The following is a 19,356-nucleotide window of genomic DNA, read 5'->3' on the forward strand; positions in this document are numbered from 1 at the left end:
ATGATCCACACAAAAAAAAAGTTCTCCCCTAATAAAAAGCTGGACATGCTGTGGGTGCTTGTTACCCTAGCTACACAAGAGGGATAAATAGTAGGATCATGGTCCAGGCCAGACCCAGGAAAAATATGAGTCTATTAAAAAAAAAAAAAGTTTTTAAGACTGGAAGCACACAGCTCAAGGTGGTAAGACTATCTGCCTGGTAAAGGCCCTAAGTTCAAACCCCAGTAGTCCCCCACTGCCCCCCCCACACAAAATTTCTTTATGGTACCACGTTGAGAAAAGTTCTGCAGCTAGCTATTAATAATGTCCCCAAACTGACATAAGGCAACCCATCCCTTTCCATCTAACACATAGTAAGAATCCATGCCAGAACCTTGCTGCACCACGTATGTGTTGCTGCAATTAAATAAACACTAATGAATGCTCTGAAAAAAACTCACAGATAAATTCAAAATATTCTTTTTTAAAAGCCCTTGGCAACTTAAGAAACTTCTCTAAATCATTAAAGGGATTTTCCCTTAGCTATTACTGTACTTTTTCTTAAAATCCCTTATCTACAGCTGTCAGGGAAATGCTCTATCTACAAATTCCCAAACCAGATATTTCACAATTTCATTACCAGACTTCCCATCTCTTAACTCCTCTCAATTCATTCAGCCCATTAGTCCACTCATAACGGAATGCCTTTATCTAAACTGGGCTCAATACTGCCTTCCTCAGCATTCTAAACACACACACAAACCAATTTTTATAGTTAACAGATTTGAATGCTGCTGTGCAAGGTCCTCTGTAAAGTCTTAGGAAATCTATACTTCAGATGTAAGGTTCACCTTTTTATACCTGCCAGGGCAGTTCACAATTCAGGGAGTATCATATTTGATAGTAAGATTTTTTCCTCTCAGTAGTACATGAACATTAATACCTTACAATTAACAGTATCTCAGATCAGAACACGGAAATATAATTCATTTTTATCTTCACAGCAATCTGAGACTGTTCTATTCTCCCAATAGGGGAGAATAAAAAATTGTTAGTTTTCTAAATCATAAACCAAGTGGTGGGGCTTGGACTCAAACCTGAGCAATGAGACTCCAGTGTCTCACCTCTGAACCCACCTGTGATAGAGCCTTAGGCTAATCTGGCCAGAATCACACCAGCCACACCCAGACTTTCCGCCGACACCTACCGTTTAGAAGGTGTATTCCCCGCAGATTGCCTAGTTCTCCACAATGGCTCTACCCTCACCTGACCCTCACTAGCTGCCCCTGTTTCAGGAAAGAGAGCTGTCACTCCAGCACTGGTAGAGCAGGCTGGCCTGAGATTTGCCAGGTACTTTCCTCTTTCACCTAGACCCATTCTGCTGCTTTCTTAGAAAACACCCTCTTTCCTTTTGAACAGTTCACTATCTGTGCCCCACCCTAACCCCACCTTTTTCAACTGCTCTCCATTAACGTCTATTCTCCCCCCCCCCCCCCCCCGCCCCAGTCTCCAAAGAGGAAGAAGTTTCATCTATCTTGAAAATTCTCCACTTTACCTGTCCAAACACTAAGGCTCTCCTCTGTAAATGAACACACACCTAAATGACTACTGGCCCCACGCTCGCTCCTGCCAGAGCCATTCCCTCACACTAAGCCACGTTGTTTGGTCACTGGGTTGGAAACCGTGAGTCCTGTCTCACTCCTCTACAGTCACCCGGCCACCCCATCTTCAGGATTTGTTTCCTCACAAAACCACTTCTTCTGCTTCTACCTTCATCATTTCTCATTATACAATCTGCCATCCCGATCCACCTGCGTGGATCCAAACTCTCTTCATAGCTTTCCAGTGCTTTCCTATTCTGACCCACCAAAGACCTAATTCTACATCTAACTTTACTTTGATCACCTCCACCCTGCCCTTCAGGGTTCCACTGGGCACACTCGTGCAGGCCAGGTGAAGTTATTTACAGTCCCTATGTCTGTGGCCTCCCAGAGCCAAGGTAACTTAGACAAGTTTTGCAGCTCCACACTGAACAGTGGAAGTCACTTGTGGCTACAGCTCTGGACCGGCACAGGTGTGGAACAACAGCATCTACTGGACAAGGTAGTAGACCATCCACCCCATTCCTCCCTTGGGCAGATATGCCTCCCACTTTTTTTTTTTTGCCAGTCCTGGGCTTGAGCTCAGGACCTGAGCACTGTCCTTGGACTTTCTCAAGGCTAGAGCTCTACCACTTGAGCCTCAGCACCACTTCTGGCTTTTTTCTATGTATGTGGTACCAAGGAATCGAACCCGGGTCTTCGTGCATGCTAGGCAAGCACTTTAACCACTAGGCCAAACTCCTGGCCCATGCCTCCCACTTTTACCTTGGCAAACCGCTTGTCTTTCCACACTGTGAGCTGTCAAGGAAGACCTTCCCCTGGATTACCTTGTAAAAATTCTTACAACAAAGTTGCTGCATTTTTACATTCAGTGTCTTCTCAGAGATTACTATAGCTCTTAGAACTGACAGTCTTCATGGAAATAAGCATATACACTACAGAAGTAAAGGCGTATTTCCCTCCTCACCCAGTTTCCCTCCTCACCCAGTTTAAATGTTTTTTCTTTCAAGCTAAACAAACAAAAGATCTTGCATCTAGTTAAATGAATCTTAATTTAATGCCTAACTATAGTAGTTGGTGATAATTAGTCCTCCTCCCTGTTTTTTTGGCATTTGAAACTGAAAGAAACCTGTGGTCTGAAATACTTCCACTTCACATAAGCACGCCACAAAGAAACCACAGAGTACAGACAAGGAGAGGAAAATGAATGAATAGTTTAACTTACCCTAACAATCTGAGACTGCATAGGACAGCAACTGAGAAACTACAAGCATTACAAATTATGTGCAAAAATCTATCTTCAAATAACAGACTTCTTAAAAAATAAACTTCCCCTCAATGCAACATTTACACTCTAACTCAAAAGCATATAGATGCATACCTAGTTGTATGTATATATGTTCTTTTTTAAATCCAGGCTTATGGCTTCAAAAAAAATACTTAAAAAATGAATCTATATAACATACCTGAGTTCTTTAAAGAGAAATGTAAGGGTCCTTTACCAGCACTCAGAAAAGCAGAGAGGAAATCTGGGAGAATCTCCAAGTATGACCTCCTCAAATCTTAGAGAACATGATGCTTTATTTCTAAAGAGGGAATCTTCACTAGAGCTGCTTTTGGCTTGTGATTAAAATTCACTGATGCTGAACTGTTCATGAAAAGTTTTTGCTTCTCCTGTTTGATAGCATCCCTTTTGCAAATGCTCCTTCTAGAGCATCTTGCCACCCAAGGTCAGCCAGGCTAAAAGTGCTACTCTGCCTGTGGAACACACTATGTTCTGAAACTGGCAACTCAACGCCCACCTAAAGGCACAGTTTTACTTGGTTACATTCATGCTGCTTAGCTTTTATCCTTTTTCTTGTCCAAGGCAGCAAGATCAGAGTGAGTGTTGAAAACACTTTGTATATTTTTGCTGCAAAACAGATGGATCACCAGATTAAGATTAAACAGAAAAGAGAGTCCAAAGATTTTAGTCTGGGGGGGGAGGGCGGGGAGGAAAGAGTCTCCTCATCTAGTTGCAAAGCATATCTATGTTTCCTAAAGATAAACAAAACGCAGGGGGTACCAAAGTATTTCACTGCCCTCCATCTTTTTTTAAACTTAATGTTCTCCATATTTCTACTATTAATTTAATCACTCATTTGTGTCTTAGACACGTGTTTTCAGCAGTTGCCTGGCTTCTTCCCTAAGCACAAGTTTCTGCCTTTAGTTAGGAGTGCGATGTTTCTGAGAATGAGTTTTATGTATTTGTCTGTATGTCAAAACTGTCTCAAATAAAAGACGGATCAGTCTTTAATTTGTACTATCTTGGATTTAAGTGATCCAATTTCCAATAATGAGCCACTTGTTAAAACAGACATAGGGCTTTTTTCATCTCAGAATGAAAAAAGTATTATTTCATTCTATAAAATGCAAACATCTTTCTGTGGTTGTTACACTGGATTCTTACTTAGTTCAACAACATTACATATAAAATGCCAATGTAGTGCCTGAAACTTCTTTCCTCCCCTCCCCAAATGATCCTGGTTGTGATCAGCTCAGGCCCACAATGAGCGAGACAAGAACAATCAACACTAAGATAGAGCAGGGGCCTGGCTTTCCCTCTTTCAGCCAATACCAAGATGTCAGACAGGGCAGTTAACACCTCTGAGCCTCAGACTACTCATTCATTCTGTTAGGAACCAACTAGATTAGAAAAATCTTTAAAGCAATTCTTAACACTAAAGATCTCTATTCTCTAACTAGGTACTTAGAAATCAATGTTGATGAAAGCACTTTGGCAGGCTCATGGACATGCAGTTGGGCCTCCAGTGTGCACACCAACTCACCAGGACACATTAGCATTTTGGGGTAGGTGCACGGGAGACAAGAAAACACACCCACAAGTGCTGTCAGATCCTTAAAAAGCTCTGCATGCCCCCCTGAGTTAAGAATGAATGAGTTATGAGACACAACATGAACACAGACATCAAGTGTTCTTTTAAAAATCCCCAAGGAATTTGTAGATGAACTATTCTTATCTCATGATGCAGAGTGTTAAACAGCAATTTTGATAAGATAAACTGAAATTGTAGAACCTTCCCCAACAGCCCCATCAGCTTGTGATTACACAGGAAAACACAAGAGGAAAGTAGCAGGAATTATGCAGGAAAGGAGAGATAAAACTAGGTGCTCTGAAACACAGTATATTCCTGTACAACTTATTATTCAAGTCATGTGCTGCATTAATAAACACTTAACAGCAGTTCTCTCTTTTGAAACAGGGACAACAGTAGGGAAAGCCCCCAAAATAAACAGCACAGAGCAAGTCTGTCTTGAAGCCTAACAAAAGCAAAGTCCTGCCTTCGCTGGCACAGCAGCAGGACACCTGTTTTGATATTTTATATGAAAACCAAAAAACAGTTCAGAATAAGGCTCTGGATGGAGTCAGACTGCTTGATTCACATCCTAGCCAAGATTAGAAATCATAATCACTCACTGGTGACAAAGCCCAAGAAAAGACACTCATCACACTAGCTTCAGTTTCTTCATCTGTAAAAATGTGGTATACAATGTTGGGAGACTTAAATGACATACAAGCATCATAAACACATCTGGCACAGAATCAAAAACTCAGAAAAAAAAAATCATGTTATTTCCCCTACCTAACCCATGCTCTAAATCAAATCCAGATCTGTGACAATTAAGATAATTAGATCTGCAGAGGAAAAAAAAAAAAGTTTTATCAGCCTCAACCACCACTCATGAACAGTAACAAAATTACCTTATAGTTGAGGAGGGTGGCTCGCCTGTAATCCTAGCTACTCAGGAGACTGAGATCTGAGGATCTCAGCTCAAAGCCAGTCCAGAGTTCGTGAGACTCTTTATCTCCAATTAACCTCAAGAAAACTGGAAGTGGTGCTGTGCCTCAGGGGTATGGCAGTAGCCTTGATGAAGAGCTCAAGGACAGTGTCCTGGCCCAGAGTTCAAGTCTAAAGAGTGACAAAAAAAATAACTTATAAATGTACAGATGTCTCTTTTTACCACACAAACTCATTAGTGAAGACCACAGTGAGGAGAATACTGAAGGTCATGGGTCAGCACCATCTAGAACTTTCTGTGGTGACAGAATTAGCCTCTACATACAGTCCAACCTGTCAGCCACAGCCACAGACAGCTACTCGGCACTTGAAATGTGGGTAGTGCTGAGAAAATGATGTTAGATGGTAATGAAACAATAGCCAGATGTGGGCCTGGCTACCTAACTGCACAGAATGGCCATGGATGACCCACAAGCCAAATGAGGATTGTAAAAAGTTTAAACGAAAACAGTGTCTTCTTTTCTCAAACGGATCATATGTTCATTTATCTTAGTTTTCAATGAAGGCTGGGTAACTAGGATTATGTGGAGAAATAATATGTCAACTCAGACATCAGTGCAGGGCAAACTTATTAGTAGCAAATTGAAAAAGATAAAAATAAAAATGTAGGCAGTCCTCGGACATTTTAGAAGGTCCCTAAGGCCAAGTTCAATAGCAGCTCATATTCAATACACAGATCCCAGCTGCAAAGGCCCTTATCACCACCGATTACTATCCAACCAAAAGCAGGCATGCCTGAACGCGCCTGCACCCATCCTCAGTCTCTCTTGCGGAAACCCACAGTTCTGCAAGACTTCCCTTTCAGAAACACCAGTGTTCCTGTCCCTCTAAGCATACCCACTATACACCAAATCTGTGCACCACCCATATCTGAAGTGTAACGCCAGACTCCTACTTAGCTGCCCCGGTAATATGGTTTAATTATGATGACTGAACTAACAGGCTGACATCACAGACTTTTACAGGCTGACCCCATGTCATCCTGATGTATCATTTTGCACCAGTTCAGTGCTGTAAATCAATTTAAGATCTCAGGCAGGTTGAAAAGGCTTGGTAATGATGCTTTCTCGGCAGTCCCTGGAGACTCCACATTATGCACAACTTACATTATTTATGAAGGTCCAGCGATGCCTCCATTAGCCTTGCAAGACTCCACAAATGAGGTCTTTTATACGCACACCCTGGGCCTTGATGGTGGAGGGGACTGCAGCTTACACTCGCTCAGGGTCCTCGTGCTGCAGTCTACGAGGTATTCGGCCAGAGCTCGTTTTAATGAACTTGGTCGGGGAACAGCTTTCTCATTGTGCTTTGAGGAGGGGGCGCGTTACCCTCGACGGAGGGGGGGAGTGGGGAGGGCGGGGGGGGCGGATGTGCTGGGATCCAGCCCCCCCCCCCCCGGGGACTGCGGGGACCCCGGGGAACTTCACATACAAAGCCCAGCACCCAGTAGGGCGGGCGCGGGGCCGGGGTTCCGGCACTCATCAAACCCAAAACACCCACCGAGGCTTCCAGGCTTCCCGGGGTCCAGGCTGCCCGGGGTCCAGGCTGCCCGGGATCCAGGCCTCCGGGGTCCAGGCTTCCCGGGGACGGCCGCGGCCCGGGGTGCAGGCTGCCCGGGGTCCAGGCCTCCGGGATCCAGACTTCCCGGGGACGGCCGCGGCCCAGCCCGGCGTCCAGGCAGCCCGGGGTCCAGGCCTCCCGGGATCCAGGCCGCCCGGGGTCCAGGCTTCCCGGGGCCCAGGCAGCCCGGGGTCCAGGCTGCCCGGGGACGGCCGCGGCCCGGCCCGGGGTCCCGAAGGGACGCTTCTTCCCCGGGCGTCTGGCACTGTGCATTTAAGAAAGGAAACAGAACAGCAAACCACCACCGCCCGCGCCCGGTAAACACAACCCCGCAGCCCCCGCAGCCCCCGGAGCCCGCGGCCCCCGCGCCCGCGTCCGCCTTCCCACCGGCCGCCGGGTCTGGGAGGGAAGGGAAGGGAAGGGAGCGGGGGGGCGGAGGCGGAAGAGGGAGAGACAGTGGGGGGGGGGGGAGAAAAAAAAACCCTGGGGACACACGAGAGGGAACTGGAAATTCGGTGCCAACTTTCCTTGACCCGGACCCCGGCAGGGACCCCGGCGCCCCGGCCCCGCCGCCCCTTCCCGAGACCCTCGCGGCGCCCCCGGCTCCGGCCGGTGGGGACACAATGGGCGGCGCGGCCGGGCCGGGCCGGGACGCGGGGCGGAGGTCCCGGCGCGCGCGGGGCGGGCCCGGCCCGGGGCTGGGCTCGGGGGCCCCGCGGACGCGGCTCCCCTCCAAGACCCGGGGAAGCCCGGAGGCCGGGCCGCGGGTTCGCTCCCCTCCCTGTCCCCGGACGGCCCCGGGGCGCCATCATGGAGGTCGGGGCGCCCGCGGTCGGGGCGCAGACGCGGGGTCGGGGGGCTGTCTCGCTTTACCGGCTTGGCGGCGCGCCCGTCCGCGCGCGCGGGCGCACGAGTGCGGGGCGGCGGGGTCCCGCGGGTCCCCGGAGGGCCGGGCCGGCCGGGTCTGCAGGCTCCGAGCGCTCGGCCTCCGCTTCCTCCGCGCGCTCCCCGAGCCTGGATGGATCCGGTCGCGCTGGCGTCAGGGAGTCGGGGCCGCCCCGCCCCCACCGCCGGCGGCCCGCGCCCGGCGCACGCGCCCGCCGCCCGCCGCGGGTCCGCACGCGCGCCCGCGCGCCCGCGCGCTCAGGGATCCTCTCCAAATTCCGACCCGGTCTCCGCGCGCACGCGCGAGCGCCCCGCCCCGCCCCGCCCGGCCGCCACCCTCCTCCTCCCCACCCGGTCCTCCGGGGACCCCGTTCATTCCCCGCCGTCGGCGGGGCGCATCTCTCCCCGCGAGCCCTCGTCGCCCTTGCGCCTCTTTCTTTCGGAACGGCCACCCCGCGGGTGGGTGCCAGGTTTCCACGGCTCCGCGCCGCCCGCGGAGGGCCTGCAGGCCCGGGAAGCTGCCGGGGTCCCGGGTCCGGCAGCCGCGGCCCTCGGGCCTGGGCGCGGACCCTGAGCCGCGGGCCACCGCGGGCTCCCGGGCAGACAGCGGCCACCGGGGCTGGGAATCCGAGGTGCAGCTTCCACCATCTTACAGATGGCATACACCCAAACGACACCGAAACGACTCGGTTCCACCTGATCCCAGGAGACCTGCAGAGCACCCACGACGGGACCGCTCTCCTGGCGGGTCTCTCTGGAAGTCGGCCTGAGACCCTGGATGATTCCCATCCTGTTGAGTGGATGGGGAGAGAAGAATTATTCTGAAGAATCAATTGTCCCACGAACCAGAAGAGTCGTTACCAGCCATAGAAAAGAAAATATCAAAGGTCACAGTAAATGAATGGTACTCTCCAATTACTTCTGTGCTTTTTACATGTCTGCCATTCCATTTAAGATTCTTACTTATTAATTATTTAAATATTGTATCTGGATTCCATAGTTAATTATTCAAAGGAAATGCAACAAATCCCATAAAACCCATAAAATGCCATTTATAAATTATATATCGGAATATTTCTGCTAATTAAATTCCTTCCTTCATTAAACTAATTAAGTGCTCGCTGGTCAATTCATAGACCTCATCTTATTTTCCCCGAAAAGCAGTATTTGGCGCAGTTGCTCCTTACCTACTCTTTGGAGCAGCCTGGAGAGGGAACCTGGTTCCCAGCCACCCATGTCAAGTCACTCTCCTGATAGAGCGCTATAGCCTTGAGCAAAAAGTGTCCAAGGTCAGTGCCTAGGCCCTGAGTTCAAGGCCCAGAACTGGAAAACAACAACAAAAAACAATAAACAGAAAACTTTCCTTGGCTTCCTCAATCTACAACAGAGGTTTCACCATGTGGAGAGCCCTAGGTAATATTCCTGCTGCAACATCATCTCTGACTCTCCCTCTTGCTCCCTCCTTCAAGTCTTCCTGGCCTCCTCGCTCTTCTAGAACAATCTGGAATGGCATCCCCTTCCTGGAAAGGCCCTCCCCCAGACATCCATACACCCACCCCCTGCAGCCACCTGTCCGCAAGTCCTACCCTGGTCTGGTCTCCATTTGTAGTTTCTCCCACCCCTGCTCAACCCACACCCACATGTTACATCTCCCTCCCTGTCTGGCTATGCACACCTCAGCTGACCAGCTTTCCATGACTGGAACAAATTGGCCTACAAAGAGAAAGGGGTTGTTTTGGCAGCTGCTGTCAGAGGTTTCAGTCCCTTCGAGGGTCATTTGGCCCTTAGAGACTTGTTGGACATGCTCAGGTTAGGGACTGCATGGAGGAACTGCTCAGTTCATGGGAAATGAGAAGTAGGCTAGAAAGAGAGACAGCATGACAGTGCGAGAAAGAAACAGGAATGAACGGTGACAGAAGACAATAACAGCGAGAAAAGGGGGGGTAGGTAAGACTGGGATCCCACAATTCCTTTCATGGCACACTCCAAGTTTCCACCACCAAGATTTCAACACATGGGCTCTTGGGCATACATCATAAATCCAACTATGGCATGGCCGGACTGTTGATGTCAAAGAGCACAGATCTTGGTCTACAGTGTTCATTACCATAGGTCAGTGATGGAAACAGTGCCTTTGCAAGTTACAGGGTCTCACTGAGTAAGTGTGAAATGGAGGGAGGGATGGATGAATGGATGGATGGAACACTCAATCTCCAGGGTCACAGTGAGAAGAGAGATGAAAGTCCCTACCCTCATCAAGGGAGACACACACAAGCACACAGTGGGTAGGCCTCATACAGGTGATGGAGAAAGACAGATAAGAGGACTGGGAAAGGGCAGCTGGCTATTTCAATGGGAAGGCAAAACCTCACAAGGAAGAGGAGGAGGCTGGCACTCAGAAGGATAGAATCCCAACTTCTCAAGCAGAGAAGAAAGCAAGTGCAAAGCACCAGGAACTGAGTCTGCTTTGTCAGCTCACAGAGCGTCCAGGGTCCCTTGCAGCGGTGCAGGGCTGTGGACGCAAGCCTGTCCAAGTGGTTTTGCAGTCAAAATAAAAGTATACTTAGGAATGAGCACTGGGAATCAGAGCACTGGTGGCTCACTGCTGAGATCTGAGGATTGCAGTCTGAAGCCAGCCTGGGCAGGCAGGAAACTCCCCATGAGACTCTTACCTCCAATTAACCACTCAAAAACTGGTTGTGGAGGTATGGCTCAAAGTGGTAGAGTGATGATGACCTTGAGCAAAAGAGCTCAGGGACAGGGCCCAAGACCTGAGTCAAGCCCTATGACCACTACCACCAACCACAACAAAAGTGAAAGATTAATATTAACATACTCAACATTTACAGAGGACCTACTATGTGCTAGGCACAGCTGTAGGCAGTGGAATGACTATTCACAGTAAGTTAGCATGAACACAGGACCTGGAGTCAAATACAAATAGAACTGGAATCAAATTCGAATGTCTCCTGGGTTGTAGAGTCAAATTGATCACTTGAACTTGGGCACTGAGCTCCTACTCAGTGCTTCTGAGAGTTACTCATAACGTGCTTAGTGCAGTGCTGGCTGCAAAGAGCTTGTGATTTTGTTGTTGTTGTTGTTGGTGGTGGTGGTGGTGGTACTGGGGCTTGAACTCTGGGCCTTGGGCGCTGTCCCTGAGCTCTTCAGCTCAACCTACCCCTGAAGCCACAGCACCACTGCCTGTTTTCTAGTGGTTAATTAGAGATAAGAGTCTCACATTCTTTAGTGCTCGGGCTGGCTTTGAACCACAATCCTCAGATCTCAGTCTCCTAAGTAGCTAGGATGATAGGTGTGAGCCACCGTGCCTAGCTTAGAGCTTGTGATTTTTGTGACTCATCTTTGTGTGTCCCTTTCCTCAGTATAAGCTGCCTGAGGAACACAATGTGTTAAAAAAAAAAAAAAAACCTAGCCCAGTCTCTGCTACACAGTAAGCACTTAATCCACATTTGTCAATGAAATTACTTTTCCTATTGTTAGTGTACATTCAAATACATTCAAAAGGGTGGGACTCAAGTTTCTGTTGTAAAGGATTTAATAAGCTGTGTCTAGTACAAATATAAACAAGAAAGTATGTCAAATGTATATTTCCATTTATTTGGCTTTATTCTAACTTTTGTTAGTGACATTTAAGCTATCTTTATAAAACACTCATCAAATTATTATTTGGCACAATTCCTTTTCAAGCATCTAAATGGTTCTTTCATTAAGAAAGAATTGCACATAAATTGTACACTATCGCTGGCTAGGTTTTAGTTCTACTTTCTCAGTACTGAGCACCTGCCCTTCATAAACTAAATTTCAAAATGTTGGTTTTCCCACGTAAGATTTTTGGAGACTGTAGCCTTTTTGGTCTTTCAAACGTCTATGCTTTGACATTCTCACTTGTGCAGAAACTCTGTGTTTTTGTTTTCCTGAACTTCTTATAAACTTTTTAATCTGTTTTTCAAAATTCTCCTCTTGAAATTCCCTCTTGATACCGTAAGTATCAAGATATAAATTGATTTACTGAAGGATTATTCATATTAAAATACAGGAAATGTGGAATCAGGTCTCAGAAAACCTGTATGAAGAAATTTTTCTGACAGTTTATATCAAACTGGTCTTTCCATTTACTCTCTGTTTAAATAAATACAATATTTGTGTATGTTCATCTTTGGTGGGTAACTTCTTGCCATTTTTCCTTTGCCTGGAGGCCCTATCCATCTCTTCCCAGTCTAGTCTCACAGTATAAGCTAGATTCAAAGCCTTCCTGATAGGATAATTCCTTAAATTATAGAGTGAAGAGCAAAAACTACTCCCCCTGCCACCTCCACATTTTCTCTATTACTTCCTGGACATGAACTACTCAACACCGGCCAACCCACAAAAGGAGGAAGATATACAATCTGGAATAAGTCTTCAAGTGTCATTCTACTTTTGTCTACCCTCTTTAATGTGCTAGAATATTTGGCATCGGGCCCAGAAAATTGAGATTTACTTCCACTCCCTTGAAGCTCTCTATTTCCTCCAGATAGGAAAACTCATCATCAGTAAGGAAATACCCTTCAGCTCAATTTCGCTCAAAGGGGTCTAGACTGAAGCCTTCTACCACACAAGCGTCTCTGCAATACACTCCTCAAACTCTCCTCCCTGCCAGTATTAGCATTAATATCTTTCTTCCTGTCTCTACCTTCTCCCTCCCAAGTAGCATTTGCAATGGACAGAAATTAAGCATCATCCATCTTTAGTCCTACTATACCATCTTCAGATACTCATTGTCTGCCTGCCCACTAGACTCATTTGCTCAGTAAGTATCTACAGGCCTTGTAGGTCGATCAGCACCACAAGAATCTTGTTCTCATGGATCTCACCTCCCAGCGGCTCCTGCAAGGGTGTGGAATCCTGCCTTGCAACAGTGCAGGTGACTTCTTCCAGCGTCTCCCACATCTATCCTCTGGGCCCCTTTGTCTCATAGATAATCTGTATTTTCTGCTTCTTGGATTCTCTTAAACGGTGTACTAAACGAACTGCAGGTGTTGTGGGAATATATTTTAGAATGTGTCAGGAAGACACAGAAGGGAAATGACTCACGGTAGAGAAATTCACATCAATTGTGTATTGAGAATGATCTCTTTTACTACCTTAGCGTACAAATATCGTCCCCTCACTTTTATTTATCCCATTTATTGCTCCACCATCCACCTGCCCTTAGTGACGGGAAGTCCATTCGTTTCCGGGCTTCCAAACCACTGTGTTTGGGTAAGAGCATTCAGGATGTACTTAGTTCAAAAGAAATCAGCCTTACTGCTGAAAGCCAGGAAGAGAGAAAAATGAGCAGTATGACTAGGTTGCTGGCACCTGACTTAGGTCTCTGCCACTGGAAGTTAGAGGACCCTGTGTGTGCTGGTAACAGGACATGCGTGCAAGGTCACTGTGTCCTATTGATATAGCTCTTTTCGTTCCATTGTCTTTGCCATGTTCCCCTGCATGCTTGGGCCATATTTATTTAAATTGCACTGTCATTTTTCCTAGTGTTTAGTACGTACCAGGTAGGTCATCCTTAGCGTGTTTTGTTTCCTGCTGCTGGGCTGCCCTGGAAAATCCCAGCTAGGAATTTCTCCTGTGCAAGCAGATGTTACTACACAACAAACAGATGTTCATTTTGTACACAGATGGAGAAATATGCACACACATTCAAAGTTTCACAGGCAGAGGGTGTATGTTTGCTTCTATCTCCATACTTTGGAGAGTTTTGTTTTTAATGATTCACTACAATGAAGCGATACTCTTAAAAACATTGGCAATCTGGGCCTTACCCACCTGCTCATCTTAACTTATTACTTTTAAAAAATCAAATTCTAACCTTCTGCTATACTCATTTACTTATTATTTTATGAACTTGTCATGCATATTTTTTTTAATTTTATTTTTTGGCCAGGAGCGGTGGCCCATGCCTGTAATCCTAGCTACTCAGGAGCCTGAGATCTGAGGATCAAGGTTCAAAGCCAGCCCGGGCACAAAAGGATCTGAGATTCTTATCTCCAATTAACCTCTAGAAAATGGGAAGTAGGGCTTGTCTTAAGGGGGTGGGGAGCTGAGTCCAAGCCTCATGACATATATATATATATATATATTATTTTTTTTTTGTGTGTGTGTGTGTGTGTGCCATTACTAGGGCTTGAACTAGGTGAACCCAGGGCCTGAGCACTGTCATTTTTTCTTCATTGCTCACGGCTGGAGCTCTTCCAATAGAGCCACAGCTCCACTTTTGGCTTTTTTTGATGGTTAATCAAAGATAAGAGTCCCAGGGATTTTCCTGTCCAGGTTGACTTTAAGTTCAGAGCCCCAGAGCTCAGCCTGTGGCGTAGCTAGGATTACAGGTCACCAGTGCCCCTGCTCAATGCAAATTTTTAAAGATGAACTTTCATTGGGAATAATTTTGATTTCTGGGAAACCTGAAAAGATGCTCCTAGATGCCATTTATCCGAGTCTTACCTGTAGTGTCTTACATTATCATGGTATATACAATTAAGAAAACACCACTATGGTCTTGCTTTTAATTGCATATCAATTTCCAGTTAATGTGCTTTTGCTGTTCCAGATTCTGTCCAGGGTACCTCAAGACATTTAACCATGTACTGATTTCTAATCTCTGCTCATCCCCCCTACTTCCCACCCCCTGCTCCCTCCCACCCCGCTTTCTATCCCCTTCCTTCCCCTACCTCTTCTCCCAGGTCCATCCATGCCATAATCTTCACAAAGACCTCACCAATCATTCCTATGCTAAGTAATATTCCCCATTTTCTACTCCAGAATCATTCTGATTTCCATCTCCACTCAGAACATGGCATACACTGACCTACATTGCTCTATTTTCATATTTAATTTGCCAATTTGCATTTAAAGAAAAGATGATATCCCACTTGATCTCTTGTCTTGGCTGAGGAGGTCCAAGTTTTGTGTCTGATAACAATTAATTAAATTATTAGAATTTATAGTTTATAATATAGTAAATGTAGCTCAGCCAGTTATAATAATGATTACCACTGAGTGCCTGCCATAGGCAAGACACCTAAAATGTTTTCTAGGGAGCATTGGGGTTAATTTCCAGGAAATTTTATGTGATAGATACTAATGAGGGTGCCACTGAAGATAAAGTCATTGACCCCAAACTACAGAACAAGAAAAGAATGGTGCCTGTAAACTCCTGAACAGTTTAATGAAGGAGTTGGATGTAAGGGAGGCATAGATGTCACACAGGTGAGTCTTGACTCAATGCCCGAGGACAGATTGTTTAAAATAGTGGCTTTGACCCATAATATTAAAAATGATGAATTATAAAATAAATATAGGACTCATAGATAACTTTTAGGCGGGCCTTATGGCATGTCATCCATTCCTAGCTACTGGGGAGACTGAGGCAGGAGGATCCTTTTGAACCACCCTCGTCAACAGAGGGAAGATAGGTGTGTCAGAAAATAAAAACAAAAATAAAAAGCAAAACAAGATCCTTTCAACTTTCCAAGTATACAGAAGAATAAATACAAAAAACAATGAACTCTAAGTCCACTTTTTAGAGGAAGCCACTTGTGAAACGTACTATTATAAAACCTCCATACGTTGTCTAAGCATATGAGATCTTTTGCTTTTGCTTGTGACTGGAATAGACTCCTGGCTCACCCTGTGGTCCTGATGTGTCCAGGTGTCCCAGACTTCTCACACCATCACCTTCTCCCTGCTCCCTAATTTCAGCCACACTCATTTTCACGACAGCAACCAATCCGTTTCCTCTTTCTTACGCCAAACAGTGAGGGTATCTGGGATTTTTATTTATTTGTTTTATTTTTTGTTGGTCATGGGGCTTGAATTCTGGGCCTGGGTGCTGTTCCTGAGCTCTTCAGCTCAAAGCTAGTGCTCTACCCCTTGAATCACGGTGCCTGCCACTTCCCGTTTTCTGGTGGTTAATTGAGGTCTCCTGGACTTTCTTGCCCCCCCCCCCCCCCCCCCCCCCCCCCCGCTGCCTCTGAACTTTGATCCCCGGATCTCTGCCTCCTAAGTGGCTAGGATTACAGGTGTGAGCTACTGGCGCCTGGCTGGGATTTTTTTTGGTGTTGTTGTTGCCAGTCCTGGGGCTTGAACTCAAGGCCTGAGCACTGTCCTTGGGCTTTCTCAAGGTTGGCACTCTACCACTTGAGCCACAGCACCACTTCTGGCTTTTTTCTACGTATGTGGTACCAAGGAATCCAACCTGGGTCTTTGTGCATGCTAGGCAAGCACTCCACCACTAGGCCAAACTCCTGGCCCCTGGGATTTTATTTTTTAATCTCTGACTTTTATCTTTTTTTCCCCCTTTGATTCTTCTCATAAATTCTCCCATTCTGTGAAGTAGTTACCATTTTTCTTTGCTTTATACTCATGCTATCAAACTTCTTTTTGGAGTTGCTTGGCACACACACACACACACACACACACACACACACACATTCATTCCTTAGCCCTTTCTGGTCTAACTTGTATCCATTACTCCAAATCGCAGTTGAAAGCTTTGTAAGGCACAGAAATTCTCTTCTCTCTCCCATGGGTTTGGAGTACTATAAACTCTTTTCTTTAACACTCCTCCTGTGATCAGAGGTAGTTGGGAAGTCTTAGCTCTCCCCCTCCCTTAACACCTGCCTCACTGCTAACCACCCCCAGGGGTCTTTTGTTCCTATCTTGCTCAGGGATCAGCCTGGGGGATATCTTTAGCTCCCAAGACCATAAACATGTTGATTCCATCTGACTAACTAGAACTAAGTCTCTCAGGGTTCACAGTCCAACTAACTGCTTGTCATATTTGCAATTTCACTTACAAGTTTGCATATTAAAACAGAGGACACGCCCTTTTCGCTGCTTGGGGCCAGCATACTGACCATTCTTCTCTCCCGAGTCCATTCAGCCCCATCAGGGTCCTTCCATCTCTTTCTCCTAGCCCTGCTGCACTAGCCCACTTTACAAATGCACTAGTAGAGCCTTCTTGTTTCCCCTTTATTGTCTGTCTACCTGGAACTTGTCAGGAATGCGTCCCAAAGCCTGGCTTTAATCATGACCTTACCTGCTCAGAAGTCTCAATGATACCCACTGCTTGTAAAAGACAGATGAGTTCTTCAGCATAGTTCTAGAAATCCTCCATAACAGGAATTCTCCAACATTTTTCTTGCAGTACTCCTTTCACTCTGAAAAATGACCGGTGACTCAAATTAGCTCTTTTTGATCTGCTACCTATCACTACTTAGTGTACTGGAAGTTCAGATGGAGCAAACATTTAAAATATTCATTTATAGACTTGAAAATCACAGTAACAGCCAGGCACTGGTGGCTTTCAATTGTCATTCTGGCTACCAAAGAGTCTGAGCTATGAGGACTGAGGTCTGAAGCCAGACCAGGCAAGCAAATCTGTGTGACTCCTATCTCCTAGTAATCAGCAAAAAGCCAGAAGTAGAGGTGTGGCTCAAGAGGTAGAGTATTAGCCTTGAGTGGAAAATCAAATGAGAGTGTAAGTCCTTGAATTTAAGCCTCTGTACCTGTATATACTCACATTCTCTCTCACATACACACCCCTACGATAACAAACTTATTTTGTATTAATATAAACACTATATTTTATGAGAAAATGACTTACCATCCAACTCAAACAAAAAAGTCTGTGAACAGGCCAGGAGTTTGGCTTAGTGATAGAGTGCTCGCCTAGCATGCATGAGGACCTGGGTTCAATTCCTCAGTACCGCATACATAGAAAAAGCTGCAAGTAGTGCGAAAAAGGCTCAAGAGGTAGAATACTAGCCTTGAGGAAAGCCCAAGGACAGTGCTCAGGCCTTGAGTTCAGTTCCCATGACTGACCAAAGAAATAAACAAATAAAAAAACTCTGTGAGGATTAACTGGTATTGCTTTACAGTTTTGCAAATTTCTAATGGCAGATTTCATGGAAGACAGTTATATTCTCATATCAGCTTCTACAGTCAATATATCATGATATCAGCTGTCATTTCCATTATATGTGTGTATGTGTGCATATGTGTAGATATGTGTGCATGAGTATGTCTGCTGGTCCTGGAGTTTGAACTCAGGGTCTGGGGACTGTCTCTGAGGTTTTGTGCTCAAGGCTAGCGCTCTGCCACTTGAACCACAGCTCAACTCTAGCTTTTTTTTGGTGTCTAATTGGAGATAAGAGTCTCCTGAACTTTCCTGCCTGGGCTGGCTTTGAATTACAACCCTCAGAACAGACTCCTAATTAGCTAGGATTACAGGCATGAATCATTAGTATCCAGACACATCTTATGTTGATAAGAGAAAGAGAATGCAAAAGCAAAGAATGTCTCAGTATTATTGGGGAAATATTCTTGACCCCAAAGAATCTTTCAAAAGATTCTACACATCAAGAACTCCAGCTCGAACTCCAGCTCTGTCTCCCTCCCTAAGAAGATTCACTGCATTCAAACCCCAGCCCCAAAGTGGCTGCACTAGGAAATGGAGCCTGTTTTTAGTCTGAATGGGCTGCTCCTTGGAGTGGGGACTTGTTCAGTAGGAATTTGGCCTCTAAAGAGAGAGGCCAGGCCAGATGGTTCATGCCTGTAATCCTAGCTACCCTAGAGGCTAAGATCTGAGCATCTTGGTTCAAAGCCAGCAGCCCAGGTACTAAAATGTTTGTGAGACTCTTATCTCCAATTCATCACCAAAAAAACCAGAAGTGGTACTGTGGCTCAAAAGGTAGGGCAGTAGCCTTGAGCTGAAGAGCTCAGGGGATAGCGCCCAGGCCCAGAGTTCAAGTCCTATGACCAACAAAAGAAGAAGAAGAAGAAGAAGAAGAAGAAGAAGAAGAAGAAGAAGAAGAAGAAGAAGAAGAAGAAGAAGTAGTGACACACCAGTTATGCATGTGTATAGAGGAAAGGCTGAATGAGGTCATTCAATTATTTCTTACCAAGAATGACAAGCCTACAACACAAGATTGATTGACTGATGCAAGTACTGGAGCTGGAATTCAAGCCCAAGGCTCTCTTCTTTAGGTTTTTTGCCTAAACTCTACTTCCAGCTTTTTGGAGATAAGGGTCTTAAGGATTTTCCTGCCTGTAGGAGTGGACTTTGAATTGTGATCCTCAGATCTCTACCCCCTGAGTAGCTAGGATTACAGGCATGAGCCATCGGTTACTGGTAAGATTATATATATATATATGTGTGTGTGTGTGTACAGATATACATATATATATGTATGTATGTACAGATATACATATATAGAGATATTCTCACTTAAGGATACCTGGTATTCCTAACCATTCCCAGACAATTCATCACCAGGTTTGTAAGAAGCTTAACATTTCCATTTTATTGGGACTTCATTATGGGAACAATCTACTCTTACTCTTGAAAGTTTCACAGAAGTACTGCTGAGGGCAATGCAGCCTGGCAGTGTAGTTATGAAGGAATGGTTGTCGTGTGC

At 45.9% G+C, this 19,356-nt stretch overlaps 1 protein-coding gene across 1 annotated transcript in view; it reads right to left on the reverse strand.

Moving 5' to 3' along the window:
- Smad1 (SMAD family member 1) overlaps window positions 1–8,011 on the reverse strand; it is a 45,404-nt gene extending 37,393 nt beyond the window's left edge. Inside the window, exon 1 of the mRNA XM_090356888.1 lies at window positions 7,874–8,011. The gene's annotated coding sequence lies outside the window, so the exon portion shown is untranslated. The remainder of the gene's footprint in view (window positions 1–7,873) is intronic.
- Between the last annotated feature and the right edge of the window lie 11,345 nt (window positions 8,012–19,356).

The sequence above is a fragment of the Megascapheus bottae genome, chromosome 23, assembly GCF_031878675.1.
Source record: "Megascapheus bottae isolate mThoBot1 chromosome 23, mThoBot2.hap1, whole genome shotgun sequence".
Lineage (NCBI taxonomy): Eukaryota > Metazoa > Chordata > Mammalia > Rodentia > Geomyidae > Megascapheus > Megascapheus bottae.